Source organism: Echinops telfairi, unplaced genomic scaffold (assembly GCF_000313985.2).
Source record: "Echinops telfairi isolate 266 unplaced genomic scaffold, ASM31398v2 ScPeMD7_24;HRSCAF=84, whole genome shotgun sequence".
Classification (NCBI taxonomy): Eukaryota; Metazoa; Chordata; class Mammalia; order Afrosoricida; family Tenrecidae; genus Echinops; species Echinops telfairi.
Genome location: NW_022103921.1, coordinates 5516291 through 5527466, shown reverse-complemented (window position 1 = coordinate 5527466; position 11176 = coordinate 5516291). Strand labels below are relative to the sequence as shown.

The window sequence follows — 11176 nt, the reverse complement described above, 5'->3', positions numbered from 1 at the left end:
TTTTGAACAAATGGTTCTGGATCAAATGGACATTGACCTGAAGAAGAATGGACCAAGACCCTTACCTTATGCAACACACAAGGGATAATTCAAGGTGGGTCACAGACCTTCAGGAAAGACCCAGAACTATCAGGATCATCAATGAAAAAATTAGGACAAAACTAAGAACCTTAGCAGAGAGAATACATGGGATATCAGTAATAATGAAGCATACACTCCCAGAGGAAGAGAAAATAGATGTATGGGACATACTAAAGAAAAAACACTTGTGTACATAAAAAGACCTTACCAAGAGAGACAGACTGGGAAAAAATATTTAGTAATGACATATCAGACAAAGTTCTGATTCCTAAAATCTACAGAACCTGCAACCTTACAACAAGAAAAAAATGAATAGATCACCGAGGAGACGGGCAAATGACATGAACAGAAGATTCACAAAGTAGGAACCCTGAATGGTCAATAATGGTATGAAAAAATGCTCCTGATCATTGACCATCCAGGAAATGCAAATCAAAACAACCATGAGCTACCACCTAACACCCACAAGGATAGCCCAATTAAAAAAAAAAAGAAAGCATCAAATGTTGGCAGGGGCGTGGTGAGATAGGAATGCTCATTCATTGCTGGTGGTCTTGCAGATACATACAGCCACTTTGGAAAGTGATTTGGTGATACCTAACACCGATGGAAATCAAGATACTTGACGACCAGCAATTCCACTCCTGGGCATATACCTAGCAAAAATAATAAACAGGCCACAACCAGACATCTATGCTCCAATGCTTATCACTGCAGAGTTCACAATCACAAAGAATTGAAAACAGCCTAAATTTCCACCAATAGTTGAATGGATTAAAAAAAGCTGGTGTATACACACAATGGAGTACTACGCATCCCTAAAAAAGAGATGAAATGATGAGCCCCTTGTGTTGTGGAAACAATAAGAGGATGTTGCACTGAGTTAAGTTAGCCAAACTCAAAAGGACAAGTCCAACATGTGTCCACTGAGGTAAGTTCAAACAACAGAAGGGGCATAGGGGAAAATGTACATATCACACGATACCCAGGCTGAGGACCAGATACTCTGACAAGAGCCCTGACAAACACAATGAAGCAGAGCAGGAGAAGAAGAAGACGAAGAGGAGGAGGACGACGAGGAGGAGGAGGAGAAGAAGAAGAAGAAGCAGAAGCAGAAGCAGAAGAAGAAGAAGAAGAAGAAGAAGAAGAAGAAGAAGAAGAAGAAGAAAAGAAAGAAAAGGAACAATTAAATATATGCAGATAGGACCTGTGTGGAAAGGCATCTTCCACCACCACCACCCCATGCCCCCCACCCTCCCTCATATGCCTTTATAGCCCACAGAGGGGTGGGGGAAGAAAAAGATGGCAATGAGAGAACAGGACACTTGTTCACTCAAGGGCAGGGTATTGTTTGTCTCCACAGGAAAGGGAGAGGGAGAGTAGACCTCATTCAGGTGCACCAAGCCTTGAGGGCCATGTTCCTGCTCGAGGAGTGCCTTCATAGGGAGGACTGCAGGGCCAGTCTGAGCTCCCCTCCCTAGAAGACAGTGCTATAGAGGACAGCATTGACGATACAGTTCAGGAGTGCTGCTGTTCTGACCTGCCCAAGTGGGGACAAGCCAAGAGGGGAGTGCACCACACCAGCAATGGGAGCAAGCCCAAGAAGTCCCTGAGGAAGCTCGATGGTAAACTTCTGACTCAGATGGCAGTGCTTGGCACTTCATCTGGACTGGTTAGGGGTATTCACAAGGGGGCCACCCTGAAAATCTAAAGGTGCAAGAGGGTGGGGTGTGGGGCACTTTATTGCTCCATTCTTGAGTGCAGGAAGAGTAATGGGGTCTTGTAGAAAGAGTGACCCTCAGACAAATGCTGAAGACTGAAAGCATATAAGTGCTGTGAGGTAAGCAGGTTATGAGATATGGATCCCTGAAAGAAAAGCAGATTTTATCCATTGATTTTAACAGAACCTGCTGACGACTTAACAGAGGGATATTCATCTACTGTAGGTCAGGGCAACAGTTAGACTTGGAACTATTTGTATGGTGTCCCCCCCTTTTTATTTCTTTGTGTTTATCTATATAAGATAGGGAGGATAAGCAATTTTCAAGGAGACAGCAATGGCACAGAGGGTTCGGGGGAGGGGGCATGGGAGAGGAAGAGGGGGGAGGGGAAAGATGAGCAAATAGCAGGGACAGTGGATTAGCAAGGGATCTATAATTGATAGCGAGGAGGGTGCAGCGTTCCTGGTCCTGTTTGATCAATTGAAAATATCTGAGAGGAATTACTGTCAGGAGAATGATGGGTAAACATGATAGTGGGGCTGGAGGAAAGAAAACAGAAAAACAGGAAAGAATAAGAAAATAAATTTTATATGTGTATAAATATGGATATGGATATATATAAATATATACAGATAGATACATTTGTGTGTGTGTGTGTGTGTGTGTGTGTGTGTGTGTGCAAATACAGTAAGGAAACAGATGAACTTTGGGCCTCTACTTAAAGCTTAGTACAAGAATGGTACATTCTCATAATGTGGCAATGAATGATACTCACCTTCCTGACACAATCGCTGAAGACAAAATGGGTACATAAGCAAATGTGTTGAAGAAAGCTGATGATGCCCAACTACTAAAAGATATAGCTTCTGGGGTCTTAACGGGTTGAAGTTAAATAAGTGGCCATCTAGCAGGGAAGCAACAAAGAAAGGCCACGTGGAAGAAGCACACTAGCTTGTGTGATCATGAGGTGTCAATGGGAAGAGGTATCAGAAATTCAAAATAAGCAATCAAATTGCCATGAAGGAATTTAGATGAAGTGGACATCCAAAACCCACCCATCAGACAATTGGACAGTCCCTCACAGAAGGGCCACATGGAAGGGATGATATATCCAGGGTGCAGTATAGCACTGAAGAAACCCATAACTATCCTCTAGTTCTTTAATATTCCTCCCTGCTACTATCATGGTCTCCGTTTTGCCCCATTAATCATATGAGATTTGATAATTATATTTTTTATATATCATTATATATATTTACATATATATAATTAAGATTCTTCGATGCATGAAATCCAAGATAAATAAGCCCTTCAGAACTAGTAATGAGAGTAATGATTCCCTGAGAGTATGGGAAGAGAGAAGGGCAAGGGAGGGTAAGGGAAAGCTGATAGCAAGGGGGAGCTGCACAACCCCACTCAAGGGGAACGAATAACAAATTATAGGTAAATGGATACATTGGATGGTAAAAGATAGGGCAAAACAATAATAATGATATATATATAATAATAAGGGCTCCTGGTGGTACAGTGTGGGAGGGAGAGGATAAATGGAAGCTGATATCAAAGAGTTCAAGAAGGAAAAAAATGTTTGGAAAATAATTATGGCAGAAATTGTACAATTATGCTTGATCTAATTGAATGATAGATTGTTATAATATCTGCAAGAGCTCCCAATAAAATGATTTTAAAAATATGAAAAAATGCAAGGGATCACTAGCTATTAGAGATATGCATATAAAGTAATGACATATAACTTCACCTCAGCATTAATAGCAAAGTTTAAACACACAGGAAACAACGAATGCTGATGAGTGTATGGAAAAAGTGGAATCCTCTTATATTGTGGTGGGAATGTAAAGTTGTGTAAGTACTGTGGAAAATAGTATGATGCTTCTTTCAGAAATTGGAAATATAATACCATATGACCCAGAAATCATTCTACTTATTATATTTCCCAGAGAAATAATACATTTCCATTTCAAAGCAGCACTATTCACAACAGAAAAATGATGCAAGGAGCCTAAATACGCATCAAGGGAAGAATAGATATTCAAACTATGGTACATAGACATAATAAAATACCATGTCATGCTAGAAAGCAATGATGGATATACGAACCACCTCATAACATGAACTTGGAGGACATAACAGTGAATGAAATCAGACAGTCTTCAAAAGGAAAATATTGTATGAAACCGCTATTGTAAAAAGGATTTTACACTAAAAGAAATTTCTTTGATGTTTACCAGGAGTTGGCTAGAGCAGTGGTTCTCAACCTTCCTAATATTGTGACCCTTTAATACAGTTTCACATGTTGTGGTGACCCACCCCAACCATAAAATTATTTTCGTTGCTACTGTTATGAATCCTAATGTAAATATCTGATATTCAGAATATATTTTCATTGTTACAAATTGAACATAATTAAAGCATAGTGATTATTCACAAAGCAATATGTAATTATTTATTGTGAAATATTTATGTTTTTCAATGGTCTTAGGCGACCCCTGGGAAAGGTCATTGACCCCAAAGGGGTCGCGACCCATAGGTTGAGAACCGCTGGGTTAGAGGATGGACACATGTCAACTTGGGTAAATGGGAAGGTGTATTAGTCAGGGTACTTTAGAGAAACAAATCCACAGAAACTCATGTATAAGAGAGAGTTTTATATATAGGTTAAGTGTGCATCAAGAAAACATCTCAACCCAGTGCTGCCCAAGCCCACAAGTCCAACATTAATCCATATGTCCAACACCAATCCACAAACTCCTCCATCTCACAAAACAGATGCAATGATGCCGACTTCAGGAGGAAAGCTGAGTCAGTGAGTGTGTAAGCATCTCAGCCCTGGCAGGGGTCTCCACATGGCTGCTCCAGCACCCAGGGCTGCATCGGGGTAGGTCCATGTGGCTTCTCCTCGGGTATGTCTTATAAGAAGCCAATCTTGCAAGCTGAAGCAGGGAACTGCTAAGGCAGCTGCACCCTGGTCTGACCATCAGAAAGCAAGAGACCTGAGAACTAGAAAGGCAAGGCTCACTGAGCCGTTTATCCCGCTGCCCTTTCAATTAATTCCACATGTGTTTATCAACCAGGTTGGCACAATAAACGAACTACCTCCGAAGGCAATATACAATTAGAGAGAGGCTACTGCACAATGACGGTGGCAGGGACAGACACTCGGAAGCGTACAAAAGTTAACGGAACCAGAGGTTGTGTTATACGCACAATCCTGCAATAACTGACCTAAGATTAAATGCTTAGGTAGATATACGGGCTGAAAATGTATTGAAAGGAGAGTGAGCATATACTTATACATATATATAGATTTGACAGAGGATATTTTTACATGGTTCTTTACGTACCTTTGCTACAAATATGTCCATGAATATAGTAGAACATACAGGGGACAAAGTCATGAAAACTTCTCAGAGGTTTTCCCAACCTTGAGGAGATGAGTCAGGAGGCCGGGGCTCAGGATGGTAGCCTCAGGGACACCATGGTCAATTGGCAGAACAGTGTCCACCAAGACAATGTTCTACACTCTACTCTAATGAGTCATGGTCGTAGTCTTAAAGCTCATGAGCAGAGCCATCATTGGGGCAAATCTGTCTGGAGGAAAGAAGAGCGATGGAAATTCAAGACAGAGAGAAACAATTAGTGCAGTGCAACAACGGACCACATCAACATCAGTCCTCCTGACCCTGCCTCTGGTTACCAGAGTCACTAGACTACTAGGCACACATAGCAGACAACTTAGATTGTGCCCCATTGTCACCCTGAAGGTCCTAGAAAGAGTGGAAGAAAACTGTGGAAGAAAACTCACAGACCAGGCCAACCGGTCCGAGAGAGACTAGTGTAATCCCCGAGGCTAGAATGGAACTCCTCTCCATGACCCAATCTTCAGCCAAACAACACACAAGTATATAAGGGAAGCAATTACATTAGCGAGGTATGCACACCTTAAACTAATCAACAATTTGAGACCAGAAAGGCTGCATTTATTCAAGGAGCAAGCTCCGAAGGTTTATGGAAGAAGGAGAAACAGAAATCGGAAACAGCGGGAGGAAGTGGGATAAGTGATCTTTCAATGTGCAGATTGCACTCAATGAGATGAAACACACTATGTATATATTATTTAATGGAAGAATGATTGCTACGTGAAGCTTCACCTAATTCACATTAAATGGTTTTCAAGTGAAAGAAGGTGATCATGAATGAAGTGGTTTCTATAGCTATCGGATTGCATCTAAAGACATTCTATATTTATAGGACAACAAGCTCTTCCCTGTGGGTGATCTGGCTGACACAGCTCCATGTCCTCCACACAGGGTGACCCCCTTGAAAGTCGCATGCTAAACATCATGGAGTCCAGCCTCCGCTGCATTACATCAAACATAGAAATGTTTGAGTTTCCTCTGTTGTAGCAGCTTGCATTACCTTAACATGCAAGCAAACACACACACACACACACACACACACACACACACACACACACACACCTCTTTTGGCACGCCCAACACTTAGTTAAAAGAAAATACTTTCAATGCCTAGCTACTAGAATGAATACTAATATTCATCAACTCAAGAGTTAATAGAGAGCCGGAACACAGCACTAAGCTGTCAACATTTGTTCTGTGGCTGCAACCTCTGTTCTATAACTTTCCCTCCTTCCGTTTCCATTCTCAACTCCATCTCACTTTATGAATCACTTGGTTCCTTGCACTTGGACCCTGCTAAAAACGTTTTTTTTTTTTTTTTGGCTTCATAAACCCAGCTCTATGTCTAATAAAAGTTACATGGTTCTTTTCCTTGGGAGGCAATGCGTTTTGAAGTGCAGAAATCAAGGGATACAACCTGAAATGGAATTTCACATACAGAGGGAAGGTGAGGGACACTTTGCAATACTGAGGAACCAGCCTATCTAAAGATGGCCTGAGGTGAAATTACTTTCTATGGCTTTTCTATCTCCAGCTTTGTAACTCCCACCCAATGATTGGCTGACAGCACGCAAAGAGGGTGTGTTAAAATCTAACAGAGGTGCTTGGTTAGTCTTGTCCTTCCCCCTGTTGAAAAAGAGCCATTGTAGCAGCAGAAAGAGGAAATCTCATGAACACTGAGAAAGAAGAGCCACCTGCAGTCTGCTTGTGAGATCCTGCCTCACAGGGGCAGAAGTAGCAGAGCCCAGAGTACAGATGCCATGAAGGAGAACAGAGAAGCTGCTCCAAGATCAAATGATTACCTGGTGGGCTTCCTGGCCCATGGAATAATGTACAGGCTAAGAGAGAGGCTGAGCATCAGAGAGAGACCTGTCTGTGAAAAGTACTGTGAACCCAAGAACGGCCTCCTTCAGATTTTACAATCTGCTCATTTCCATAAGAAACTCCAAAATCATGATTATGTCTTTGATCTCTCTGTGGCCTTTACAACAAATGATCAACCCCAGCAGAGGACTGGAGAGTCCTGGGAGGGGTGGTTGATATGCGAATAAAGTAAGGGAATTGGGAAATTGAAAGCATGATCTCAGAGGAATGACTCTTGGGCAATTGTGGAGTTGGATTCTCCTATCTTTTGGGGGGCCAGAAGAGGTCCAACGGGGCTCACATGCCGTTTCCTCAAGGGTAGAGGAGCTATCATTTAAGAGTAGAACTCTCTTCAACTATTTGTCTCCAAGGTCATGTTCTATACAGTTTCTGGCTATACCAGTCTAGGAATGAGAACAGAGTTCATTCATAAATCTTACTTGTATTTTGTTCTTTTTACCCCAAATTGCTAGTATCCTTTCCCAAGCCTCAGAACGTCACTTCTGGGAGCCTCTGAAAAGAATTTCACAGAAATTCTCAAATAATCTTTGCTTTCTTTTTTATTGCACAAACTCACACATTTTGATTTGAAATTCAATACCTATAAAGCAAAGTCAGATTCTGAAACCACATCAACATCAATTGAGCCAGCAAAGCCAATTCTTCAAACACTATTACAGTTGCTTGGATGAAACCAAGAATCTGGTGTACTGGTCAGCACCTGGTACATATCTTCAGTCATATATTCAAGGTAGAAGAACGGACTTTTGATGCAAACCTAAGTTAAAAGTGAATTTTGAGATTTAAAAATATATTCCAAACCCCTGTTGACATCCTCCTTTTTGCTTTCACACAGCAGCAAGTCCCACGAGTCACACTTCAGTTCTCCTCATTCGGAACATGTCTTCCCATTGCCCGAGCCCATTTGCCTGACCAAGGACCCGGCTCCAGCTGACCTCGCAGTAGCTCCATTGTTACACTTTGTAAACTTGCTCTCAGCTTCAGGTGGTCTCTCCTGTTCCTTGTTCATCTCTTGCTTTTCCTCGGTGAGTCTGTGTTTTGCTCCCACGGATGTTTCAGCAGTCGTGGTTGGGTGGGTTCCATTCTTTGCCTGTTTCCATTATGTTGGATTTGTCCTGGTCCAGCAACCTATCCTCTGCTCTCAAACTTGGGATACTTTCCTTTCCATCTCAAATCCTTTTGAAGCTTGAACACTTCTTGTTTATCTCCACATCTGTAGTTATTGCTGTACTCACTCACATCTCCTTCCTTCCTTCCTTCCTTCCTTCCTTCCTTCCTTCCTTCCTTCCTTCCTTCCTTCCATATGCTTTGCTTTCCGTTTACTCTGTCAGTCAAGATGATCTAGCTGTCAATATCTTTTTCCTTCTTGTGGATATATGTTTCCGCATCTTTCTCCCTTTTGCTTCTTTGTCATTCTTATCTTTTTCTTAATGGGCTCTGCCCTTCCGTTTCTCTTCTTGTTCATGCCCCTCTGGCAGGCATCTCCGTGACTGGCCTCTCTGTGTCCATGGAATCCCCTTTCTTTCTTTTTTTTGCGATGATTATTTATTGCATGCAACATTATTAACATTTTGGAAGGGTCTTTTTATAGCTACACATCCCTCCCCCATGAAATCATTTGTAACCTCTCCTTTTTTTTAATCCAATTACTATTCACTGTCCTTCTATGTCATTAAACATGGAGCTGTATTTTTGTTGTTAAGCACACATTTTATTTGTGCATTTTTAAGTCAAACTTTCCTGATGAATATTTGCATAGTGTTTTTTTTTTCTAATGAGCGTGAGTGTGGTAGTTCTCCTGGTCTCTGGACAGTCTTTGTGGATGCTGATCTTCCCTGTGCTCACATTCTCTTCCATCAGAACTTCTTGGGCGGCCTTTGCCACTCTGTCCACTTCCTTCACTAGGTGGCTGTGAGTGAGTTTCATTCATGTGATGCTTGGGGTCATTCCCAGGATTGTCCGCCTTTTTCCCTTCTGCGGTTTGCTGTGCTGTTTTGTTCAATTTCAGAATCCTCACTGCACCGACCATCAAAGTCTCTGTCTCCACTGGGATTTTCCTCTGCTTTTAGGCCAGTTTCTCTGCGGTATTTTGTTCTCTGACTTTACTTCGTCAGAGTAACCTCTGGGTCTCTCTCCCTGATCTCAGAAGTGGCGTCATGGAAGCTTCAAGTAGAGACTTCCTCTTCACCAACTGTTGGATGTCGTAGGTGCCTATAGAATTCACTGGAATCCTTCTGCTTGTTGACCTCCACGCGTGCTTCAAGTGCAACGGCCCTCTTTTCTCTTTCTTCTACTTCCGCTCGCTCGGGCAGTTTTGTCCCCTTAGAAGCAAATGTCACAAATGCCACTTTGTCAACAAATTCTCCCTTTTCCATTTCTCGTTCACTTTGACTTTTCTTTTCTTTTCCTTTCTTGTCTCCTGCTCCATTTTCTTGATTTCAACTGCTTTTAGTAAGTTATGAATGTACTTGGGGATGTCAACATTTTCCTAAGAGCAATTTGGGCTTACTTTCTTCCCTTTCCCCCTGCATTGCATCATAAATATTGTCATAATTATACATGGTATCGTCTTATACAAAAGCTTTTCTGATGTCTACTAGGGTCTGCTCCATTGCTTGCTTCTTAGCAAGGCTTTCATCACAGAGCCTCCTCATCACCATCAGAATCAATCCCAAACATTGAGGATTTTTGCAAAACAGGATGCAATTTTGGCAAAATAAGTCCATGCTGCCTGCCCAGAATCACCATCTTTCTCCAATCTCTGCTGAATGTGACTGAGCATCAAATAATCCTTTCATGTTTCTATGCTGTAATCCCCTCAGCGCTGATTCCATTGTGAAGCATGTGCCTCTGGTGCCTCGGCACTAGAGTCGTGCCCACACTGAGGTGATGCTATTGCTGTGTCCGTGTGGAATGTGCTATTAGACTATTAGCATGCTCTCTAAATGGAAAGGGTGGTTCCATCTAGACAGATGAAGACATTTGTCCGCTCCGCGATCCTGGTTTTCAAGGTAACCTTATTATTTAATGTTAACACTTAACATTAACATTATTATTTAATGTTACTATTCGGAGGACTTTTCTGCAAGCACAGTACCTTGTGAGATGCTAAACAGCTCAAGACTCTAGCCCTCCTCCTCACAGGTGTCAGTCTCAGTTCTTGGACTTGTATCTGCAAGGCTCAGTTGGGCTGGGTTAGGATGAGGAAGTACTGACTGAGAGAGGCACCAAGTTGTAATATTTAACTCACTCAGTCAATGCAGGAATACGCTCTGTCATTCTCCGTTTATGCAAGCCTTCATTCAAATGGACTCCTGGCAGCATTCCTTCCAGTTCATGTACAGTGAACCCTCGCCACTTCGCGCTTCGACGTCCGCAGCTTCACTCTATCGCGGTTTTTGCGTAACAGCGCATGCTCTGTCATTACTGCCACTGATTGGCTCATACTGTACACGCTTGATGCCATAAATAATATAATAAATAATAAATGATAATTGTAACGTCCAAAATGTTTGACTGTATTTTCCCTTTTTCGTTTAATAAATTGGGTAATACGAGTGTAATGGTGACTAAAGGGTGTTTTTTCATGTCCTCTATGCTCTAACTACGAAAATATTTGATTTACAAATAAGGAATCCTACTTCGCGGAATTTCATTTATCACGGTAGGGTAGAACCGATTAACCGCGATAAACGAGGGTTCACTGTATAAAGACATCTAAATCAAATCTAGGGACATATACAAGGAAGAGCATTACATCAAGAAATAATTGTATAGCAAGAAGGTATCTCAGCTCAGGCCAACTCAAATCCAGTACTGGTCCACAAGTCCCTCTTCGGACTCGAAGTTGCAGACCAGTGACATAAATGAGTGAATCAGGAAAACAGAAGGCTCACAGGCAGGTGGGTGCAGAGTCACATGGATCCAAGGTAGATGGGAGCATAGTAGAGTGCTGACAGCGGTCAGGTGGACCCGTTTGGGCCACCCCTGTAGGTAGACACAGAGTTCCAATGAGGAGAAATGCAACATGTCAGAAAGAGAAAGAGAATCTCT

The 11176-nt window shown here is 42.1% G+C and overlaps 1 pseudogene; it reads right to left on the bottom strand.

Annotated features, from left to right (window-relative positions):
* Positions 1-7991: 7991 nt before the first annotated feature.
* On the bottom strand, positions 7992-9871 carry LOC101663662 (annotated as a pseudogene).
* Between the last annotated feature and the right edge of the window lie 1305 nt (positions 9872-11176).